We start from the raw sequence: 19,666 nt of genomic DNA on the forward strand, positions 1-19,666 counted from the left end.
CTCATTAAAACAGAGGGTCCAAATCATAACTTAAATATCACCAGACTATATTTATACTGCAAGAGTTTGATTTCGGAGACTGTTGTGGTAAGAGAAAAAAAAAAAAAGAAAGAAAGAAAGAAAAAGGAAAAGTGACGCCAGCAGCGAGGCCCAAGGGTAGCACTGCAGCTCCCAGCAGCCCTGCAGCTGACCCACAGGGCAGAGCTTGTGGGGTGTGAGGGGAGCCTTCCACAGGCAAGGAGGGGGTGCAGCTTACAGGGTTTTCTCTCAGAGGACTGTGAAAATCTACTGACCTCCCTTCTGCTTGTGACATCTGCCGGATCCCTGAGAAGGGGATGTGTTTTGGACCCTAAACTCATATTTTATCTGCGATTTAAAAATCTGAAGACAGCGTCCCTTTTAACTGTTGTAGATGACAGTCAACCACACATGCATAGACTCTGCATAAAAACTTAACCTTGCTGGGGTGGCGGCGGTACGCACCTTTAATCCCAGCACTCTTTGAGTTTGAGTCCAACCTGGTCTACAGAGTGGGTTCCAGGTTAGTCAGAGCTACATAGAGAAATCCCATCTCAAAAAACCAAAATCAAACAAACAAAAAACTGAACTTTGTCTTATATAATGTATCTCGCTACACATAACACATAAAGTATAATACTTGCATAATTTTAAAACTATTTTCTCCTGAAATATATGGCTAACTCCCCTTGGTGTATTAAAAGGGCCAGAGGAAAATATAAAGGATGGTTATGTCTCCCAGAAGCCAAATTGCTGAGCCTTAAGATTTTAACACATTCTGGAGTCCATATTTTCTCCTATGACCGTGCAGACCTTAGGAATATAAAGATCTTCTTTAATAGAAATACAGGCGTAAATGGCACAGGTTGGACCCCATACCTACTTCCTCACCCTGGGCTCTACTCTGGGAACAGGTCAAATGTGGAAATTCAAGTATCAAGCATGCATGATAATATATTTCAAGAAAGAAAAGAAAAAAGCCAGGAATGGGGTTGGAGAGTACAATACCTCATTAGTCAACAGCTCTTGATGCTATTGCAGAGTACCCTGGCTTAGCTCCCAGCACCTACCCTGAGTGGCTCCCAAACACCAGTGACTCTAGTTCCACAGACCCAGTGCCCTCTTCTGGTCCCTGTGGGCACTGCAAGCACATAGTGCACATAATGACAAGCAGGCACACATCTACATATGCATAAGAAATTTTTTAAAGTAATGATATTTTTTTAAAAAAGCACAAACTAAAACCCAGGCACATAACACAAACCAAAACATTTTTAATTGCATAACAAACAGGCGTGTGTTTTCCAACAAGGATAACCAGCACCTGTACCAAGAAAGTTTGCATTTTTCTCTCCTTAATCTATACCTTACTAGTCTGTGGGCAGCTACTACTATTTTTCCCATTATTCAGATAAGGAAACAGGAGCCGAAATAGTTTATGTAAGCTTCCGAGGCTGCTTAGGAGCAGCGCTGGGATCTGAGTGCTGGAGTCTGGCTCAAGAGCTTCAAGTGCAGCATTTAAAACGAAAGCACACACACAGAGGTGAGCACGTATGACCGTATACCTATCCTACACACGTAAGGGGGCTTAAGAACAACAATCTGGTTGGTAAGGAGTTGGGGGCTGCACCTTGAGACGGCTTTTAGGTAGCAGTCATTGCAGGTGGTTCCAGGACCTCTCTGGAGATTATGGAAGCTGTCCACTCCCCTCCCAACCCCTCTCAAGATGCCACTGAGTATTTAGAGCTGAAAATGTGGGGGCTCTGAGGAGGCTTCCGAGCAAGGCCAGCGGGAGCTTGCTTCCCCACAGCACCTATGCACCAGACACAGCACCTTGCCTCACTTCCTTCCTTGCATGTCAACATGAAGCCACTTGTAACAACATCCTGTAAGCAGCCTGGAAGGATAACAAGAAGGGATTAAGGATAGGAAATGGTACCGAGACTGGTGTGGAAATGCTGACCCGAGCCAACCTGAAGGAGAGTCAGAGGACAAAGACCTAAAAATACAGCCTGGGATTGCCCTATCCCTGCTTCATTTGAAGAACCCAGAAACCGTGGCGTCTCTTCTCCCCAGGCCCACAGCACACACAGCTAAGCGCCAATGTTTACTGTGAAGTACATTCATCCATGACTATCCCCCCAGCCTGAGATGCAGGGAAATGGCGCTGTCACTTTTCTGCTCACTCGTTAACTCCACGGTAGGAAATAAAAGTCGCTGCAGACAGCGTGTGGTTGTTTTCCATTTGAGTTTATTTAGTTCTCAAAACAGTGAGTCATCTGAGCTATGCAAATGAAAGTTATGATGGCTTTACTCAAATGATTAACTATAGTTATATATAGAGCACAGTTCCTTAAATAGCAGCCGCGAGCTCCACGGTGCCAAGCTGACTTCCTTTTGTCCTGTAAAACCTGAAACCAAATTCCTGAACGGCTGTGACATGCCACCACTTCCCTCAGCTCACACGGGGCGGGGGAGGGGGGAGGCTGGACAGGAGCTGACGAGGTGGATGTGGGGCCAGAGCCCCAGCCTGCTCGTGCCCATGGTAACTCAGATCACTGCTCTTCACTAAGGAGAATGAAGCCTGGGGACCATCAGTGACCCCTTGGGGAGGCAAATTAATGCACTGTATCTTAGCTAAGAAGCTATTAGGTAAAATGGTTGCTATTTTAGAAAACTATACTCAAAATGTGGGCCTTTTTTTTGCGTGTGTGTGTGTGTGTGTGTGTGTGTCTTGGACTCATCAAAATACATACTGGCTCGTGTATCAAAATGCTGGCCCAAGTGCTTCAGACGGTTACTATCCAGATATATCTGATATTAGCCACAAGAAACAGGGTAAACACAGATGTCTTACCTCCAAAAGAATGTCTGGGGCTTTCCAGTATTAGAAACGTGGCCACAGAAAGAACACACACTTACTGAGATTTGCTCAACTTTTCATGTAAACCTCAGCTTTCAATACACACACACACACACACACACACACACACACACACACACAGAGAGAGAGAGAGAGAGAGAGAGAGAGAGAGAGAGAGAGAAGAGGAGGTACTCCTCTCAATTTATATTCAAAATACCAAGGAATTATCAAAACCTCTAATTTGCTGCTGAAGTCAGTGGCAAGTTTATACATACCCTGGGTGAACTGCAATCTAATTCTGAGCTGATTATATTTAAGGTGGGGAAAGCCACTTTATTGAAGCCGCTGCTCCGGGCAGCCTGGGATCAGACTGCATCCAGTTTGAAGGAACTGGCAACCAACCCTCAAAATGGGTGATAAGATAAAAATCCATCGATGTCGGCTCGGAGGAGCCCACTCCACTCTGGCTTGTCCTCCACATATCTGCCATATCTGCGCTCCCCCTTGTATCTGCTCGAACATATAACTCTACTTTTCTCTTTTATCTTTCCATAGCTGCACCCAGGGACTGGAGGGGATTGATTTTTTTTCTTTTTTCTTTTTTTTTTTTGTTTTGACTTATTGTTTGAAGATCTGTAACTCAAAGCAGCTCTCGCGCCTCTGATGTCTAAGCTGGAGCAGCATAAAAGGTAAACCCAGGGCCTGGGTATCAAACTGCGCAGCAGCAATACCGGGTGTGATCATCAGCCATCTAGGTTTTCATCCTATTCTGTGCTGCCTGCTCCCCACCCCCAACCCCACCCCATCCCCAGCTAGCTAGCAAAGTGTGAGGTGACTCCTCCGCCTTTGTTAGGTGTCAAGACCAAGTTAAAATAAAAATAAATACCTCCAGGGCTTTGCGTGCCAGGGCTGTGAGATTAAATACACCTCTACGGAAGGCAAAAAAAGTTATTTCCTAAGTAGAAAACTGGCCTTGTTTTTGTTCCTAAGGAAAGGAAATTTGGGGACTTTTCATAGGGTTGTTTTATAAAAACAAGACTTGAAGACAAGGGAGGATGGTACAACTGACAAAAGTCACTTTCCCAAAGGGCTCATGCCGAGGAGCAAACGTCACGCCTTTGTGAGACAGATTAGCAGACCCAAAACAAAATGGTATTAGTCTAGAACCAGATGTCTGAAGACGGAGCCACGTACTAGGTTAGAAATTCTGCTTTCAGAGTTCTGCCTCGGCACAGCGCACTCCAAATTAGCGGCCGTAACAACCCCCAGTTAAAGTTTCCTCCTTCTCATCCGACGCAATCCTAAATTATCTTGATTATTGCGATCTTTAATTCGGCTGGTATTGAGGTTCCATGCTGGTACACATTATAGACACACAGAGATTCTCTCGAGTTTTTAAGGGTCTATTCCCTTCAGTCGTTCAGCTTGCCGAAATATGGTTACATATGCAAACATTATCTCCCAATTGTAACCTCATTTTCTGCTCTGCTGGGCAGCGTGACCAGCATTTGTCATCGTGCCTCCCCCGCCCGCCACATCATTCATATGTCTATAATTGCCATCGAGATGTGGCATGTCAGCAGGACTCCAGTGTTCTCTGCTCCCCATCTCCACACAGTCACTCAGGTAACAAACCCGTAATCTCGTCCTGTTTTCATGATGGTTGAATTACACATAATTGTTTCTGCACAGTGATTGATTTCTGCCTGAATAGAGACCTCTGCCTTTTTTCAATGTAAGCGAGTGGCAGCCAAGTCTCTCCATCTAGGAGGAGGCAGCAGCCTTTGAAGAGATCAAAGCCAAGGCCGCGAGCAGTTGTGCGCCCTGGGAATATGGAAAGCCTTTATGCTCTCAACCCCATTTCCAGCATCATGTTGGACTGCAGCTGCACTGCATTCTGCCAGCATTCTTAATGCTTTTAGTATTGACTCTGACATCACCGATAGCTGTTTTAAAGTAACAAAAGCCCAAAGATGACTTATTTTCACAACTCTGTAATTGGAACATGCAAAGGTGGGGGGTGGGGAAGCCACAATGAAGGGGAGGGAAATACATTTGCTTTTAATTTAAAGCAGCACAAAAGAGAGACCAGGAAAAAAAAATTATATAAGTTTCCACAAATGAAAAACATGTTTTTCATATGGAAAAACCAGCAGGGGCATTTTATAACTCAGACCACACAAAATGAACTGATGGCTAAATACACACTTTTTCAAGCCAAAATGAGAATGATGGGGTAAGTGATGTCAATAGAGAAAGGAACCCGAAGATGCACTGGGGTTGAAGACTCTGCAGACACTGATGCAAGGTGGACCCCCCCCCCCCAGCTGCTTGGGATCCGTCCCTCCCCCTAACCTGTTCCCTATTCAATCAAAGGCCGCATTCTGAATACATCAGGCAGGGGCTTCTCTGGGAAATTGCAAACGCATGACTCCTGATTAACCAACAGGAGGGAGAATCAAGTAAAAAGTTGTTCCTGGTTCCAGATGCACAGACACTAATCAGTCGGCCAGAATCACACCTACCCATTACAGCTGGAAGCGTAAGAATGCCATGGAACCTCCTAAGATCATAGAGACAAAAGTACGTCAACACTAATATTCCACTGTTTCTTGAAAGAGAAAACAATGATGAACCTATTTCTTATTTTTAAATGCATTATGGATTCTATTACTATAAATACGTATCCTACTACATACTTAACTCATTATTATATTAAAAACAACACAGACAAGCAGGTCAAACACTTTATTTCCAGTGTTATATGTAACACTGTTCACATATCCAAAAATTACCATTCTCTAGGAAAACATCTATCTTTTTTATGTTTTTATTTATTTTTTGAGAATTTCATATGCTATGTTTTGTTCATATTCTCTCCTCTCCCCTCACATGATCCTTTCAGATCCACCCCATCCCTCCTCTCCCAAATTCATGGATTTTCTCCCTCTTAAAAAAAAAAATACACTAAAAAAAAAAAAAGCACACATACATAAAAAAACAGAAACACACGGAGACTGTTTATGTTGGCCAATCATAAGACAACCTACTGCTACTGCAATTCCAACATTTAAATCGCTGCTTTGGGAAATACCTACCCTAATTAGCTCATGTGCCCCATTAGGAGAGTTCAGATGTAAGCACATGACAAGCCTTTTCTATGAACAGAGCGGGAGAGCAGGATCCAGATCATTTTTTTTATCTCGTTCATGAAGTCCTCTCTTAACACTGTGCGTGTAGACAGCAGCCCATGGACCATCCGTGTTTGAACCTCTCCAGTGTGTGGAGTTCTCTAACTCACTGACGTTGAAGACAGGGCTGCAATAAGAGCCCCCTTTCATTCTGCATGAAACCTCTTAGTTCTGAAACACCGAGTAATTGGCGAACAAAAGCTGCCTTTGTGTGGCGGGATTCCGAAGCAGACAACCTGCTTGTAAGGTAACCAACTGTAAACTTTCTTTGACAGCTTTGCCTGGAATTGGGCTGAGCCAGTGTGAATGCCTGAGATGAATGCTTCGTGTGAAGGGCCTGCTTACCTCGGTTCACTACTGGGCTCTTGTATTTGGTTTTGCTTTAGACACTAATTCTAAATTCTAGAGGAAAGGGACAGGCTGCATGAGCCGAGACCTGCAAAAGCAAAATTCAGCAAGAATCTCGGTATCTCCAAGTCTACATCTTCTTTCTCTTGGAAAAGATGACATTATTTCTTAATTTATTCTCAACCAAAATGCTTGAAGTAAGGCCCAGTGTTCTTAACTATTTTTTTCTCTAGGTTATATTCCTCATAATCTTATTAGATTTTCAGCAACCCAGAACCCTAATCTAACTTCAGGTTGTCAGCCAAAAAATTACCTATTTTATGGTTCTTTTATTAGCCTCATGCAGCAAAGGACCAACCAGAACAGCCAGTGGGGTCACCCCAGGCTTCTCATTGACACCCAAGGAAAAGTCATAATCTGGCTGCTGACATACATGCATTTGGCTTCCCCTAAATTCCTTCCTGTGTACTTAACACTCTTCAGGGCTCACCTCGGGGAAATCTGCAGTTAGGGTGTTTGTCACCTGACCATGTGGCGGAAGGCAGAACCATTTGCTCAGTTACCAGTCTTGAGATCCCACAGGGCTAGGCAGAGACAAAGTGAAAACACACAGAACCGTTCACCTCGATGACTGTGGGCGCCACACATTCCTGCCATCACCCCTCAGCAGAAATTGCCGTAACTAAGAACAGGGGTGACAGCTCTCTACTAATTCATGGGAGACTCGTTGGATGGCACAATCTCTACACCGGCCTAGTTATTTTCCCCCTCAGGAAGGCATATAATCTCTTCAAGGACCTGGAGGGGCAGAGTGCTGCTCACTTAGGTGAGAGGGGAGAAGGCAGGGTTGGGGGCACAAGCAGCAGATCCATCCCAAGCCCCAGGTCGCTCCAGGAAGACATTTCAATCTCTTCAGACAAACATTGAGTCCTCAGACCTTTACATGATCAGGTTCTATGCTTGCCTTTCATAACCCACTCCAATATCAACCCTGCCCTCTGAAGTACTTCTCCCGACCTAAATTCTTGAAACAACTGAAGCCCCATTCCCCTTGGCTGTTTCTCCATGAAGAGGGAAGCTGCGCACAGACTGCAGTTATGGAGACAGTCTTTCTGTCTGGGGGTGATTTTCTCCTGTCTTCCTACCTTCTCCAGGGCAGGTGGGAAGCTGCTCACTAAGGCAGATACCCCGGGGGCTCGCTTCTGCCATCGGGACCCACAAGACTGGGTCTGACATTGAAAAGCTAAAAACAGAAGCAGCATATAGTCCAGCTATGCCACGTCTGGGTGTGTTCCCCAAGGAATCAAAGGCAGAGCACAGGGGTGTCTGCATAGCCGTGTCAGGAAGAGATTCGCAGGGGCTGCACTGTGGAATTAAGGCAGGCGCTACCAATGGCTGAAGAAAATGGGACGCATATATACAAGGGAGTATTATTCAGCCATAAAGAATGAAATCGCACCATTTGCAGGAAGATCAGATGCAACCAGAGATCAGCTTAAAAATGAAATGAGCCAGACTCTGAAAGACAGCACACTCTCTCTTACACATGGAACATACATGTTCTTTCGGAAGATGTGTAAATAGAAGGTGAACTATGTGGAGGGAGCGAGGGAGTGATGGGGTGAGCATATTTGAAGTATATAATATACATGCATGAAAATGTCAAAATGAGACATTGTTTTATGTGTATAATAAACTTTAATACAAAGTATGGAGGTCTGGGGTTTAAAACAGGGTCATATAGACATAGAAAATAAGTAGCCAGCTCCCAGCTCTTCAACCAGCTCGTGGAAAGCCTGAGGGCTGGCTCCTTCTTAAGGGCTTTGCCACCTGCACAGAGCATCCCTGGTTTAAAATGAGAAGCACCCTAGAGCTGCTATCTAATCCAGAGGGCTGCAGGGAGGGCAAACTGCAGATACCCTGAGGTCAGTGGGAAGCAGGCTCTCAAGTGATGGAATTCAGCTGGACTCCACCAGCATGGACAGCCATTGCCCACAGCCAGCCAGAACCAACCCACATGACCCCCAATTTTTTTTTTTTTTTTTTTTTTTGAGACAGGGTTTCTCTGTGTAGCCCTGGCGGTCCTGGAACTCACTCTGTAGACCAGGCTGGCCTCATACTCACAGAGATCCGCCTGCTTCTGCCTCCCGAGTGCTGGGATGACAGGTGTGCGCCACCACCGCCCAGTTATGACCCTAGATAATCTTTTTTTGTTTGTTTGTTTCTTCAAGACAGGGTTTCTCTGTAGCTTTGGAGCCTGTTCTGGAACTAGATCTTGCAGACCAGGCTGACCTCAAACTCACAGATGTCCACCTGCCTCTGCCCTCCCCGCCCCCACTGAGTGCTGGGATTAAAGGCATTTGTGCTACTACCAGACAATCTTAAATCAAACAAAAACCTGAGCAGGCTGAAGCAGTGACCCAACCAGACGAAGGAGGAGAAGAACAGTCTCCTGACGACTATAGTTTGCTGGACTCAAAGAGTTCCTTTACCTGAAACACAAAGCTTCAAGATAGCCAGAGGCTTCTCACTTGAACAAGCATTTGCGTGGTTCTCTGGCCACAGATCCAGAGCAGGGTGAAGACAGCATGGCACTGTCCACTGAGTCACGGGGAGAAAATGTTACCATTCCAGTCTTCCAAAAAAAAAAAAAAAAGCAAGCTTTATTAAGTATGTAATATGTAGATTATCACTGCCCCCCCCTCCCGTTTTGCTTTGTCTCAGAGACCAAGCGAGGGCTGAACGGGACGTGAACAGCAGAAGCCAAGCATCAGGAAAGGCAGAGCTGCCGGTCCTTCTGCTATCATCGCCAACGGCTTCCATTCGCACTGAAATAATGAGACTTGACAAGGAGGCGAAGCGAATGGGAAATGATCAAGCTATGGAAAGCAGGAATTTTCACCTTCCATCACTAATGCTGGCTGCCACAAGTGTATACTGTAATCTGAGCTAAAAGATGATTATACAGTCAAGGTGCATTCATCATAGATAAGAATACAGTATCCAGCTTTCTAAATTGATAGAAATCTGCCATCAAAAATACCTCCCACCCCCAGATTTAGGCATCTGAAAGAACAACTAGCTTTGCCTTTTTTCCTTCCATTCAATCTGAACAAGCTCTCCTCAGGGCACACTAACACACATCTATCCCTGTCTCACAGGGCACCTCACCTTCAGGAGTGAGGCACAGCCCTCTGAAGCCAGACCGGAAAGAAAGCACAGGCTATGGGAACAACACCCAGCCTCAATAAAACATGCTAAGTGACCAGCGTCAGTCACAGCCTAGAATTCAACTGCTTGGGGGCACTGAGGCAGGAGGATTGAAAGTTTAAAAGCAGCCTGGACTACCTAGCAAGGCCCTGGTTTGCGGGGAGAAAAAGAAAGAAAAGAAATGAAAGAAGAAAGGAAGAAAATCACAAAAGACCCGCACGCTATGTGCGTTCATGATTCTATTTTGCGAATGTCCCACGCAGGACCGTCTTTTGATCCAAAAAAAAGAGCTCAGAGCTCAGGCCAGCGGTGGCTGCTGAGGCAAGTAGAACTGGGGCGGGGAGAATGTTGAAGGTCACAGGTTATTTTCTGAGGTGACAAAAATGTTCTGGAACTGACTGAGTTGGTGACTTTGAAACTGACTTTGAAACCCTGAGTACATTAAACTCCAACAAATTGTGTACTCTACTTGGGTAACACCTCTGTTATGTGAACAATTCAGCAAACGTAAATCTAGTAAACACACACACACACACACACAAAGAGAGAGAGAGAGAGAGAGAGAGAGAGAGAGAGAGAGAGAGAGAAACAAACTACTGATCCAACTACCTAAGGAAAGAAACTCTTCCTCTTCTCATGAAGAAGAGAAAAGGCCACAAGGGAAAGTCCTCCTGGATGTGTCTCCCAAGGGGAAAACTGCCGTGTGGCCGGCTCCTGTGATGGAGATACCCAGGACAACACAACACCACAACCTTTTCTCAGGAAGATGAAGCCAGGTGCAGGAACTCCAGCACTTGCCTGAGACAGGCAGGAAGGGCACACAGCGGGCCTTTCCGTACAGCAGTTAGACAGAACCAGTCAGAGGCAGGTGGCCAGTGTCCCTGCCATGCACCCCTGCCTCACTCCTCCCAGCAGACTCTGGGTTTCCCCTGTATGGCACAGAAAACCTACATCTCTTAAAGCACGAATGAAATCACTTGAGGTGGAAAAAAAAAAAAAGGAAGAAAGAAAAGAAAAGATGAACCAACCGTGAGTTGGTTCAAATGTCTGGGACCCAAGAGGCCAAGGGACTTTTAAACGAAAAAGCATGCAGGCTTGACTGTGCCTCCCTTAGTCCATGTAACAGCCTCTTGCTGTGACCCTCTTCCAGCTAAGAAAACAGCTCAGAGGAAGCAGTGGTTCAAGACACGAAGGGAGCCAGTATCCTGCTCAACTCTACCCCAGTCTTTCTCTCCCACCATGAGCTAGTAGAACTCTAAAACATTTAAGGACCCTTTGAAAGGGCTTTCTCAATCAGCCGTGTATTTTCAATTTTCACACTGTATCACCGAGTTCATTTAAGGACCATTAAAATAACAAACAAGAGCACAAACTAACAGTCCATATATGCTCGAATGATGACCCATCTCTCCGTCAGCAACCTGAATGTCACAGTTCCTCCAGCGCTCCAGGGACGTCTGTTATTTCCAGATTTTCCAGACAGGTTAGCAGAGAAAATTTACTCTTGAAACACAGAATCCCTAATGACCACAACTGGATACAGAAGTCCCTTATCAAGCCTAATTAATTTAAACTTACATTATTCAACTTTGCTCTTAGCTTTATGTTCTTCTCTTAATTTTATTAATTTTCATTTTAATGAAATGCATGAATGTCTGTGCACCATGCCTTGTGCCCTTGGGGCCAGAAGAGGACATCAGATCACCTAGATCTATAGTCATAGGGCGTTGTGAGCTGCATGAGGCGCTAGAAACCAAACCAGGTCCTTTGCGAGAGCAGCAAGTGCTCCGGCCTGTCAATCCATCTCTGCATCCCAACTCTATGTTATTCATTAAACAGTAGGGAAGACACAAATCAAACATCTTCAGACTCCAACTCATGGACCATGGCTGACAATTTCTTTCCAGAATTATCATGATTCCTTGTCATAGACCGCAATGAAGTTTTTGTTGTTTTGATCAACGGTAACTAAGTCATACATACCATTTTTCAAGCAGTCATTTCTTCCTGTATTTCTAACTATCTTTAGGCTGTCAAACATTCTAGCCAAGTATTCCTGAGCAAGAAATGGAAACACACAGCTTATGTGCTCACACAAGTGCCACATGGCTTGAGCTGATTTGGGATCAGGCACTAAGACGCATCATGAGTCCCCAGGCATGTCACAATACAAGGAAGTGACACTTGTTTTCCCTCCTGAGGTGCTGAATGACCAGCTCTAACCGTAGTCAGGTTGGACACCACAATGTAAAATATGGTTAAGGAATACACATAGCAAAGCTTACGTGTGAAGGTTTCTAAAAGAGGAATAAGCAAGACAGGGACATGGCGCCATGGAAAGAAAATGGGGGTTGGGGCTCCCAGTTAACTTGCAGCAATAAATGTATTCAAAGGCTCTATTAAATATCCCTGAGTTATTTTCTTAAATCATTGCAGGTTACTTAAGATGCATGTCCTTGTTTCTTAAAAAAAATATTTTATGTGCAGGGGTGCTTTGCATACATACATACATATATCTGTGTGCCACAGGTATACTTGGTGCCCAGAGGCCAGAAAAGGACACTGGATCTTTGGGAAGTGGAGTTACAGTGGTATGAAGTAACAAGTGGGGGCTGAGACTCTAACCCCCGTCATTTGGATGAGCAGCAAAGCTTGTAACTGCTGAGCTATGTCTCCAATCCCATGCATGCCGTCATCGTCGTCATCATCATCATCATCATCATGATGTCAATCTGCTTCACTAGCCTCAATTCATTATCTAAGATACCATTTCAACAAGTAAAACAAGTGCTTTCGACCATGCTCCCAATTAACCACGCCGACCTGAAATCAGGAAAGGCACAACACACACAAAGCTACAGTCCTACAAGCCTGTGGCACCAGGCTGCCTGTTCCTTGCTGCCTCTCCCAATCCATCTGTGATGAACTATGCATAGCTCTTGTCTGCTATGTACCAAACTGTGAGCCCTTGAGGGTCCATGAAGGGACTCATTCCATTGCCCACCCCCCAAAAAGCACCATCAATGGACATCACGAGGTGAAAGACAAGAGCACCTTTGGTACCCGTCCTCACTCAGCCAGGAGACCTGCCTAACCCTAAATGGTTGGGGAGATTCAGACATCACTGGTGAATTTGAGTTAAGATGTGTTTCTTTTAGTTTGTTTGTTTGTTTTTGTTTTTTGACACAGGGTTTCTCTGTGTAACAGCACTGGCTGTACTGAAACTCACTTTGTAGACCAGGATGGCATCAAACTCACAGAGATCCACCTGCCTCTGCCTCCTGAGTGCTGGGATTAAAGGCGTGCGCCAACCACCACCTGAAGATGTGTTTCCAGTTACTGTCCCATTTTAAGAGGGCAAAAGACCTGTTCTCCTGAGAAAATGTAAATATGACCAAGCTAATGATGGGAAGCTGCACAGCAGTAAAGAAATGGAGAAATATCATACATTTTGTGTGAAATAGCTTTGAATCATTTATTAAGACTACTTGAGGGAACCCATGCCTATAATCCCAGTATCTCAAGAGCAGAGGTAGGAGGATTAAAAATCTGGGCCAGCCTGGGTTATGCACATAAGAAGACGCTGTCTTGAAATAAAAACAAACAACTAAAATGAGTAATTAATTTAAATTAATAGTTACTAAATCAAGAAAAATTAGGAAACAGCAAGTGACATGCACAAAAACAGATACTAAATTTATTCTAACGTGGCTTCCTTGAGGTATTAGTTAAAACAAATCCCTTTACAGCCAAAACTGGAGATGAGAATATTCACAAGGAGGTGTCATTTGGCATCTGGAGCTGAAGACACAGGTCTATATTTATTCACAGAGAAAATATAAGGCTTTTTTGGGGGGGGGTTTCAAGATAGGGTTTCTTTGCACAACAGCCCTGGCTGTTCTGGAAATAGCTCTGTAGACCAGGCTGGCTTCAAACTGCCTCTGCCTCCCGAGTGCTGGGATTAAAGGTGTGCCCCATCACCATCCAGAGCTCATGGAATTTTTTGAATGAAAATAAAATGAATGATTGCCAGAGAATAAGTTTCTGAGTTTCTGAGTACCTGCTAAAACACGGAGAGACGTAACTGAAACTGTTATGTCTGAACGACAGAAATCTAGGTACTTTTTCTTTATTTTCTGCTTTCACGGGTTTCCCCTGACTTATATTCACATTATTATATATATTCCTATATATATGACAAATAAGAAGAAACAGGGGGAGGGGATGAGAGGAGAAGGGAGGGGAGAGTGGTGGGGGAAGAAGAAAGGGTGGAAAAGGAAGAGAAGGAGGAGACAATTTCCTCCTGGGAGAGAAAAGACTGACCCTAATAAACATGTCCCTTCAGACGTTTTTAAAGAAAGCTCACTGCTGCAACACCCCAGGAACGACCAGGATTCCTGATACCATTAAATCAATTCCTCTGATTTACCTTAACATGGTGCCGCCAGTAAAATCAGCACTAACTGCTACAAGGGACGCCCATCCTACACCATAACCACTTGTTGGATGAAGAACACCCTTTAAAAGAGTTTCGTGTGTAAATGCCTGGCTCCCGTAGAAAATACAAGTTAGGCTGTTTGTCAGAGTCCAAGCACCACAAAGTCTCGGCACACAGCTATCTGATTAGCCTACTCAGTACTGATAGAGAAAAAATAGGGGCCGCTGAGTCCCTTAGGAGGGAACAATAAAGAGCCCCTTAAAAGCATATGCAAAAATTAATGGGTAATACCTTGAAGCAATAAATATTCCCTGGGAATTTTCAAAACCATACTGAGCAATGACACGGCTATGTGTTTGAGGAACCAGCTGGTAACTTGCAAATGTCCTTAGCATCTACTACTTAAGTCGTCCCTGAAGCCCAGTTATTAACATCACTCCAGAGTGTAACAGTCACTCTCGGTCCTCAAAGAAGTTTACCGGCTGTGGAAATTACCCCCAGGGCCCTTTTGTGTGGGGTGTTCGCTATGGATTGGGACCTATGTCCTGAAGCAGAGACACCAGTCCCCGAATCCAAGGTTTCCCAGCTGCTGAACTTCAGCTCTCCCTTCCACAGGTTCTCACGGGATACAAGAGAGTGTCAGTACAAGCTCCATAGCTTTGTAGGGAGGACTGACACACAGCAGGTGTAAAGCACGTACATTAACTAGTATGTGCACTGTTTTACTAATCCTGCTTCTTCCTTCATCCGTGGGCAGCGTGTTTAGTTCTTGTGATCACACAGAAGGAGCTGGCCAAGGACCACAGGCAAGGGAGGTGACTTTGGGACACATCACCTGGTTTATTTTTAAGGCTGGACCAAAAGGATGCTCGGAACACGATGACTTGGTTCTAGATCTCAGCTTTTTGTTTGCTTGGCATAAGAAGGAAGACATAGAAAAATGCCTGTGCAGAACTCATGAACATGTGCCCTAAAACCTACTCCTCACTCTAAATCCACGAGCTAGAACCCTCCAAAGCACTCACGGCACCTCCCACCCCCTTCACTCTAATGCTTGCCCACTCACGCCCATTGTCACAGCCCTCACCACCAAAGACAGCGTGGAAAAGTTCACACTTTCACATGGGATCTTGTGTGCCACCGCACTCCTCTATGAATCACTCCTAGTGATGAATCCACCGACTGAAAACCCCTCCAACGTCTTCTGGGTGACAGCAGACAGGCCGATGTTACAGAAAGCGGCCTGCACGGGGAGTCAAGACCTAGTTCCTATCCTCAGTCCATCTACAGGCCATCTGGGTGACCAGAGCAAATGGCCTCCTGCATGTGATCTTCCAGCTCTCCTCTGTGCCTCGGTTCCCTCATCCATTGCCTGGTCGGGGAGAGGGGCAAGGGAGTGCTAGGGCCAGTACTGAGTTGCCTTGAGCACTAAGTGACTTCATTTATGATCTTGGAGTATAGAAAGCTTCTGGCATGGACCCCATGCTCAAAACTGATGGCGTAACATCAAGCTCAGGGACACTGTTGCATGGATGAAAATTTCTGAGCTCAGTCTTAGCATAAATCTACAAATCTTTAAGAGTCCATTTAAATACGGACTGGTTTTGGGCATTATCACCTCTGACCCTTGATGTTTGAAGGGTCAAACCTATTTCACTAAACATCTGGTGAATGACCTGGATCATTACTTGTGGGTAACAGAAGATTAAAAGTCTATCCCTATTCTCAAAGGAATTGACAGTAAGAAATTGACAGGACGATACCTAACTCACATGAAACGTATATACAGGGCTGGAGAGATGGCTCAGGGGTTAAGAGCGCTTATTGCATTTGCAGAGGACCTGAGTTCAGTTCCCAGCACCCATGTTGGGTGGCTCACTATCGCCTGTAATGTCCCCTCTAGGAGGTTCCAACACCTCTGGCCTCTTTACGTACCAACACATACACATACTTGGACATACCAACAAATACGCACCTCCCCCTCCCCCACATGCACACACGCACATACCCATACACACAGACATTCAAGCATGCATAACATTTAAAAAAAATAAATCTATTTTAAAACATATAAAGATCCAGCAGAAATGCACAGGGGAGCAAGGGCACTCCCAGCTGGAGAAGAAACTGTCAAACGCCTCATGGGGGTGGCACCTTCTACCCTGGACCTTTAAGTGTGGACAAGATGAGGAGAGGGTTATTTCAGGGACACTGAGCCACAGGAACCCAGACAGGGGTTTGGAGCAAGGTTCGACACACGTCTGGGATGGTAGCTGTAGAAGTGAGGAGGTACAGTGAGATCTGCAAGGCAATTGTTCCAGATTGGGGGGGGGAAGCTTTCCAAACAATGTTGAGCAGTGTGGGTTTCGCTCTCGGGTCAGCAGGGTGATGATGCACTAGGAGAGAACCCGATACAGTCTGACTGCAGGTGAACAGGACTCAGCCAGGGCTCAGCCAGAGCTGAGTGACGGAGTTTGCAGGCCAAGGGCCTGATATGGAGTCCAAGCCCCGCTGCTTTAACAGGCGCGCACAGAAAGAAGTCTCGAAGGCTGTTGAGGAAGCCTTTGTACTTAAAAAAATTTCTTTCAGCTTCATAAAAAATAGGTAAGAATTTTGAAAAGAAATTTCGAACCAAATCTTGTCTGCTTGCTTTACATGCTTATCAGTATTAGGATTGATTTAGTGACTTTTTTTTTATTTTTCTAAGGCAAATGTGACTATTTTTAAGGACCCTGACTGCACAGTCTAGTAACTTGGGGTAGGTTCCTGCCATCCTTGGGATGGGCTTGACTATAACACAGTGATTTTGTTTGTTTGTTTGTTTGTTTCCAAGACAAGGTTTCTCTGTGTAGCTTTGGAGCCTATTCTGGAACTCACTCTGTAGATCAGGCTGGCCTTGAACTCACAGAGATCCTCCTGCTTCTGCCGCCTGAGTGCTGGGATTAAATGCGTGCGTTCATACGGGATTTTAACCCATACCAGTTTCACGTGAACATTAAACTAAGGTATGAGGTAGTAATTTTTTTAATATTTTGTTTTTCCATTTTTGCTTCAAATTTTAAAAAAGTCATACTGACAACTAATCTAAAAATTTTAGCATATTCTTAAAAACGAGCAAGTAAAACATATCGAGCAGTATTTGAGAGAGCTGGTCTTCTTAACCCTACGGGGCTGACTAGGTGGTAAACATTTCTGTGCTTTGAATACTTTTGTTCTTTGTCTCAGATTTTAGTAGCCTAAATCTGAAGTCCGACACATTTGCAATAAGAAGCAATGACAGTGTCTTTTCTTTCCTTCCCTTTTCCCCTTTTGCGTTACTGGTTGGAAGTCAGGCCACTGACCTTGCTGTGTGCAATATCAAGCCAAGCCCTCATCCCGTATAACGTCTCTTCCTTTACCTTTATCCAAGTTTTTGGAACGAGTCTACAAAGTATGTTATTGGAGGAGATCTTAGAGAAACTAGAATTCACTGGAATTTTCCACAGACTGATTTTTTCCCCTCAATACCCAGCTGACACGTCCTTCAGACCTGATTTTTTTTTTTTTTTTTTTTTGGTGCCAAGATAGAAAGATTTAAGCCAGAAGAAAATGTGAAGTGAAGAAATGTAACCAGCCCTTTGTTCTCACATCCCCACAGCCTCAAGCTCCTCCCCATGTAATTTTGCAATAGAGGAAGAAATCCAGAACCTAAAAGGTCAAGGGGAGAACCCCTTCTAACCCCAATATACTTACTCCTATGCTGGGCAGAAAGCATGGGTTAGCTGCTAACTTCCTATCAACTGTGGGAAGGATATGAGACTTTAGCGAGGGTCTGGAAGCTATTCCCTGACACGTCTCATTTCCTTAGAGGAGAGGTGGGTGTTAAGGTGAGAGAATGAGGTTCTCCTGACATCCAGGAAAGAAAAGGAGGCCAAGCAAAACACTACAGAGGGGCAAGGATGCTGCTAACTCCCCTAAAACTTAAGATATGTAAATAGGTTAGGATGAGGGCCTTCATGGACCAGGGGCCTGGTTCTGAGCCAGCATCACGGCACAGGAAGAATCAGGTGTCCTTCCTTTTTCCAGAGCTTCGTGGTCCAGCCACACACCAGTCACAGCTGCAGGAACCCTACTGGGAGGGAGTCTGGCTACCGGTTCACAGCATTCTAGACTCCTATTCTACCGTCACGGCTAGGAAACAGCACGTTCACGGGTTTGGTGCCACCAGAACTCCATGGTGGCACAGCAAGGCAGGCCAGCCACATAGGAAGGTGTCGTTTGGTGGTTGGGGTGGTCTCTGCACACTTGTGGGAAACAAATCACCACATCTCAACCATCTGCTTTTGTCTTGGGTGTCTAGGGTCTATGTAAGAGACGAGAATCCCCCTGAACCTCTGGTCCCTTTCTCTTCTTCCAAAAAGCTACTTTCAGAAACTACCTGGACAGAGAGCATCCGTGATGCTGACTTTCACTAAGCACAGGAGTCTAGTGGCCTTTTACAACAAATCAGAGAATAAAGAAAATAGTAAAAAGACAGGGTTATTTAGCAGATACTTTTAGGTTTTGCATTTCATACGGATTTTGGCTTGACAGAGAGAAAATCTAAGAATAGACACAAGGATGTATGCAGATCCTGTCGGTGCTTTATTGGTCTGGCAAGATGACGGGGGGTGGGGGTGGGAGAGGTTGGGGGTGAGAGGGAACTGATGATGGATGGCCATCCCTTCTGTTCTTGGCTCATGTGACTATCTCAATCCCGGATGAACTCATGACTAAGGGATCAACTACCATCACTGCTGGTGGTGTTTACGGCAGAGCGATCAGATCATGGGATGGAGAGATGGCTGAGCAGTTAATACTGTTCTAGAGAAGCCAAGTTCTGTTCCTAGCATCTGCACATCAGGGGCTCAAAACCATCCATGACTCCAGTTCCGGGCGGGGGGTGGGGTGGGGTGGATATCTTTGGACAGTCTCACATGCCCATCCCTGCATGTAGACACACAACACATGCCTGCACACAATACCGAATTTAATCTTTAAAGGGTTATCAGGATTAAAGTTTTTAAAAATTAAAAAAAAATGGGCAGATTTAGAATTTATAGGTAGATGACTGTTGGGAGTCTGGCAATACCAGTTTCCAAGTGAAGCTTCCCCAGAGGCACTCCCTCTTCTTTTCATGGCCCAGAGCCTCCCAGCTTTGCCTCTTCAGCCCATCTTTCTCAGTGTTGAGGAGCAACAGGCTCATTCATTCACTCATATTGCCGTACTGGGTACTGAGCCAAGCATCGACCATGGAGCTATATTCCTAGCCCTCTTTACCCTTTTTTTTCAAAACATGATCTTTCTCTCTCTCTCTCTCTCTCTCTCCTTCTTTTTGTTTTTTTCGAGACAGGGTTTCTCTGTAGCTTTGGAGCGTGTCCTGGAACTCACCCTTGTAAACCAGGCTGGCCTCGAACTCACAGAGATCCGCCTGTCTCTGCCTCCTAAGTGCTGGGATTAAAGGCGTGCGCCACCACTGCCTGGCTTCAAGACAGGATTTTACCAATTGTTCCAGGCCATCCTAAAACTTGCAATCTGTCTGCCTCACCCTCCTGAGTAGCTGGGATTATAGGACTCTGC

At 45.1% G+C, this 19,666-nt stretch overlaps 1 protein-coding gene across 4 annotated transcripts in view; it reads right to left on the bottom strand.

Moving 5' to 3' along the window:
* The window catches only part of Lef1 (lymphoid enhancer binding factor 1), a 106,274-nt gene that overhangs the window by 74,852 nt on the left and 11,756 nt on the right, over positions 1-19,666 (bottom strand). The window lies entirely within an intron of this gene.

Source organism: Microtus oregoni, unplaced genomic scaffold (genome assembly GCF_018167655.1).
Source record: "Microtus oregoni isolate MIOR12 unplaced genomic scaffold, Mior012 000000F_ref0000247, whole genome shotgun sequence".
Lineage (NCBI taxonomy): Eukaryota > Metazoa > Chordata > Mammalia > Rodentia > Cricetidae > Microtus > Microtus oregoni.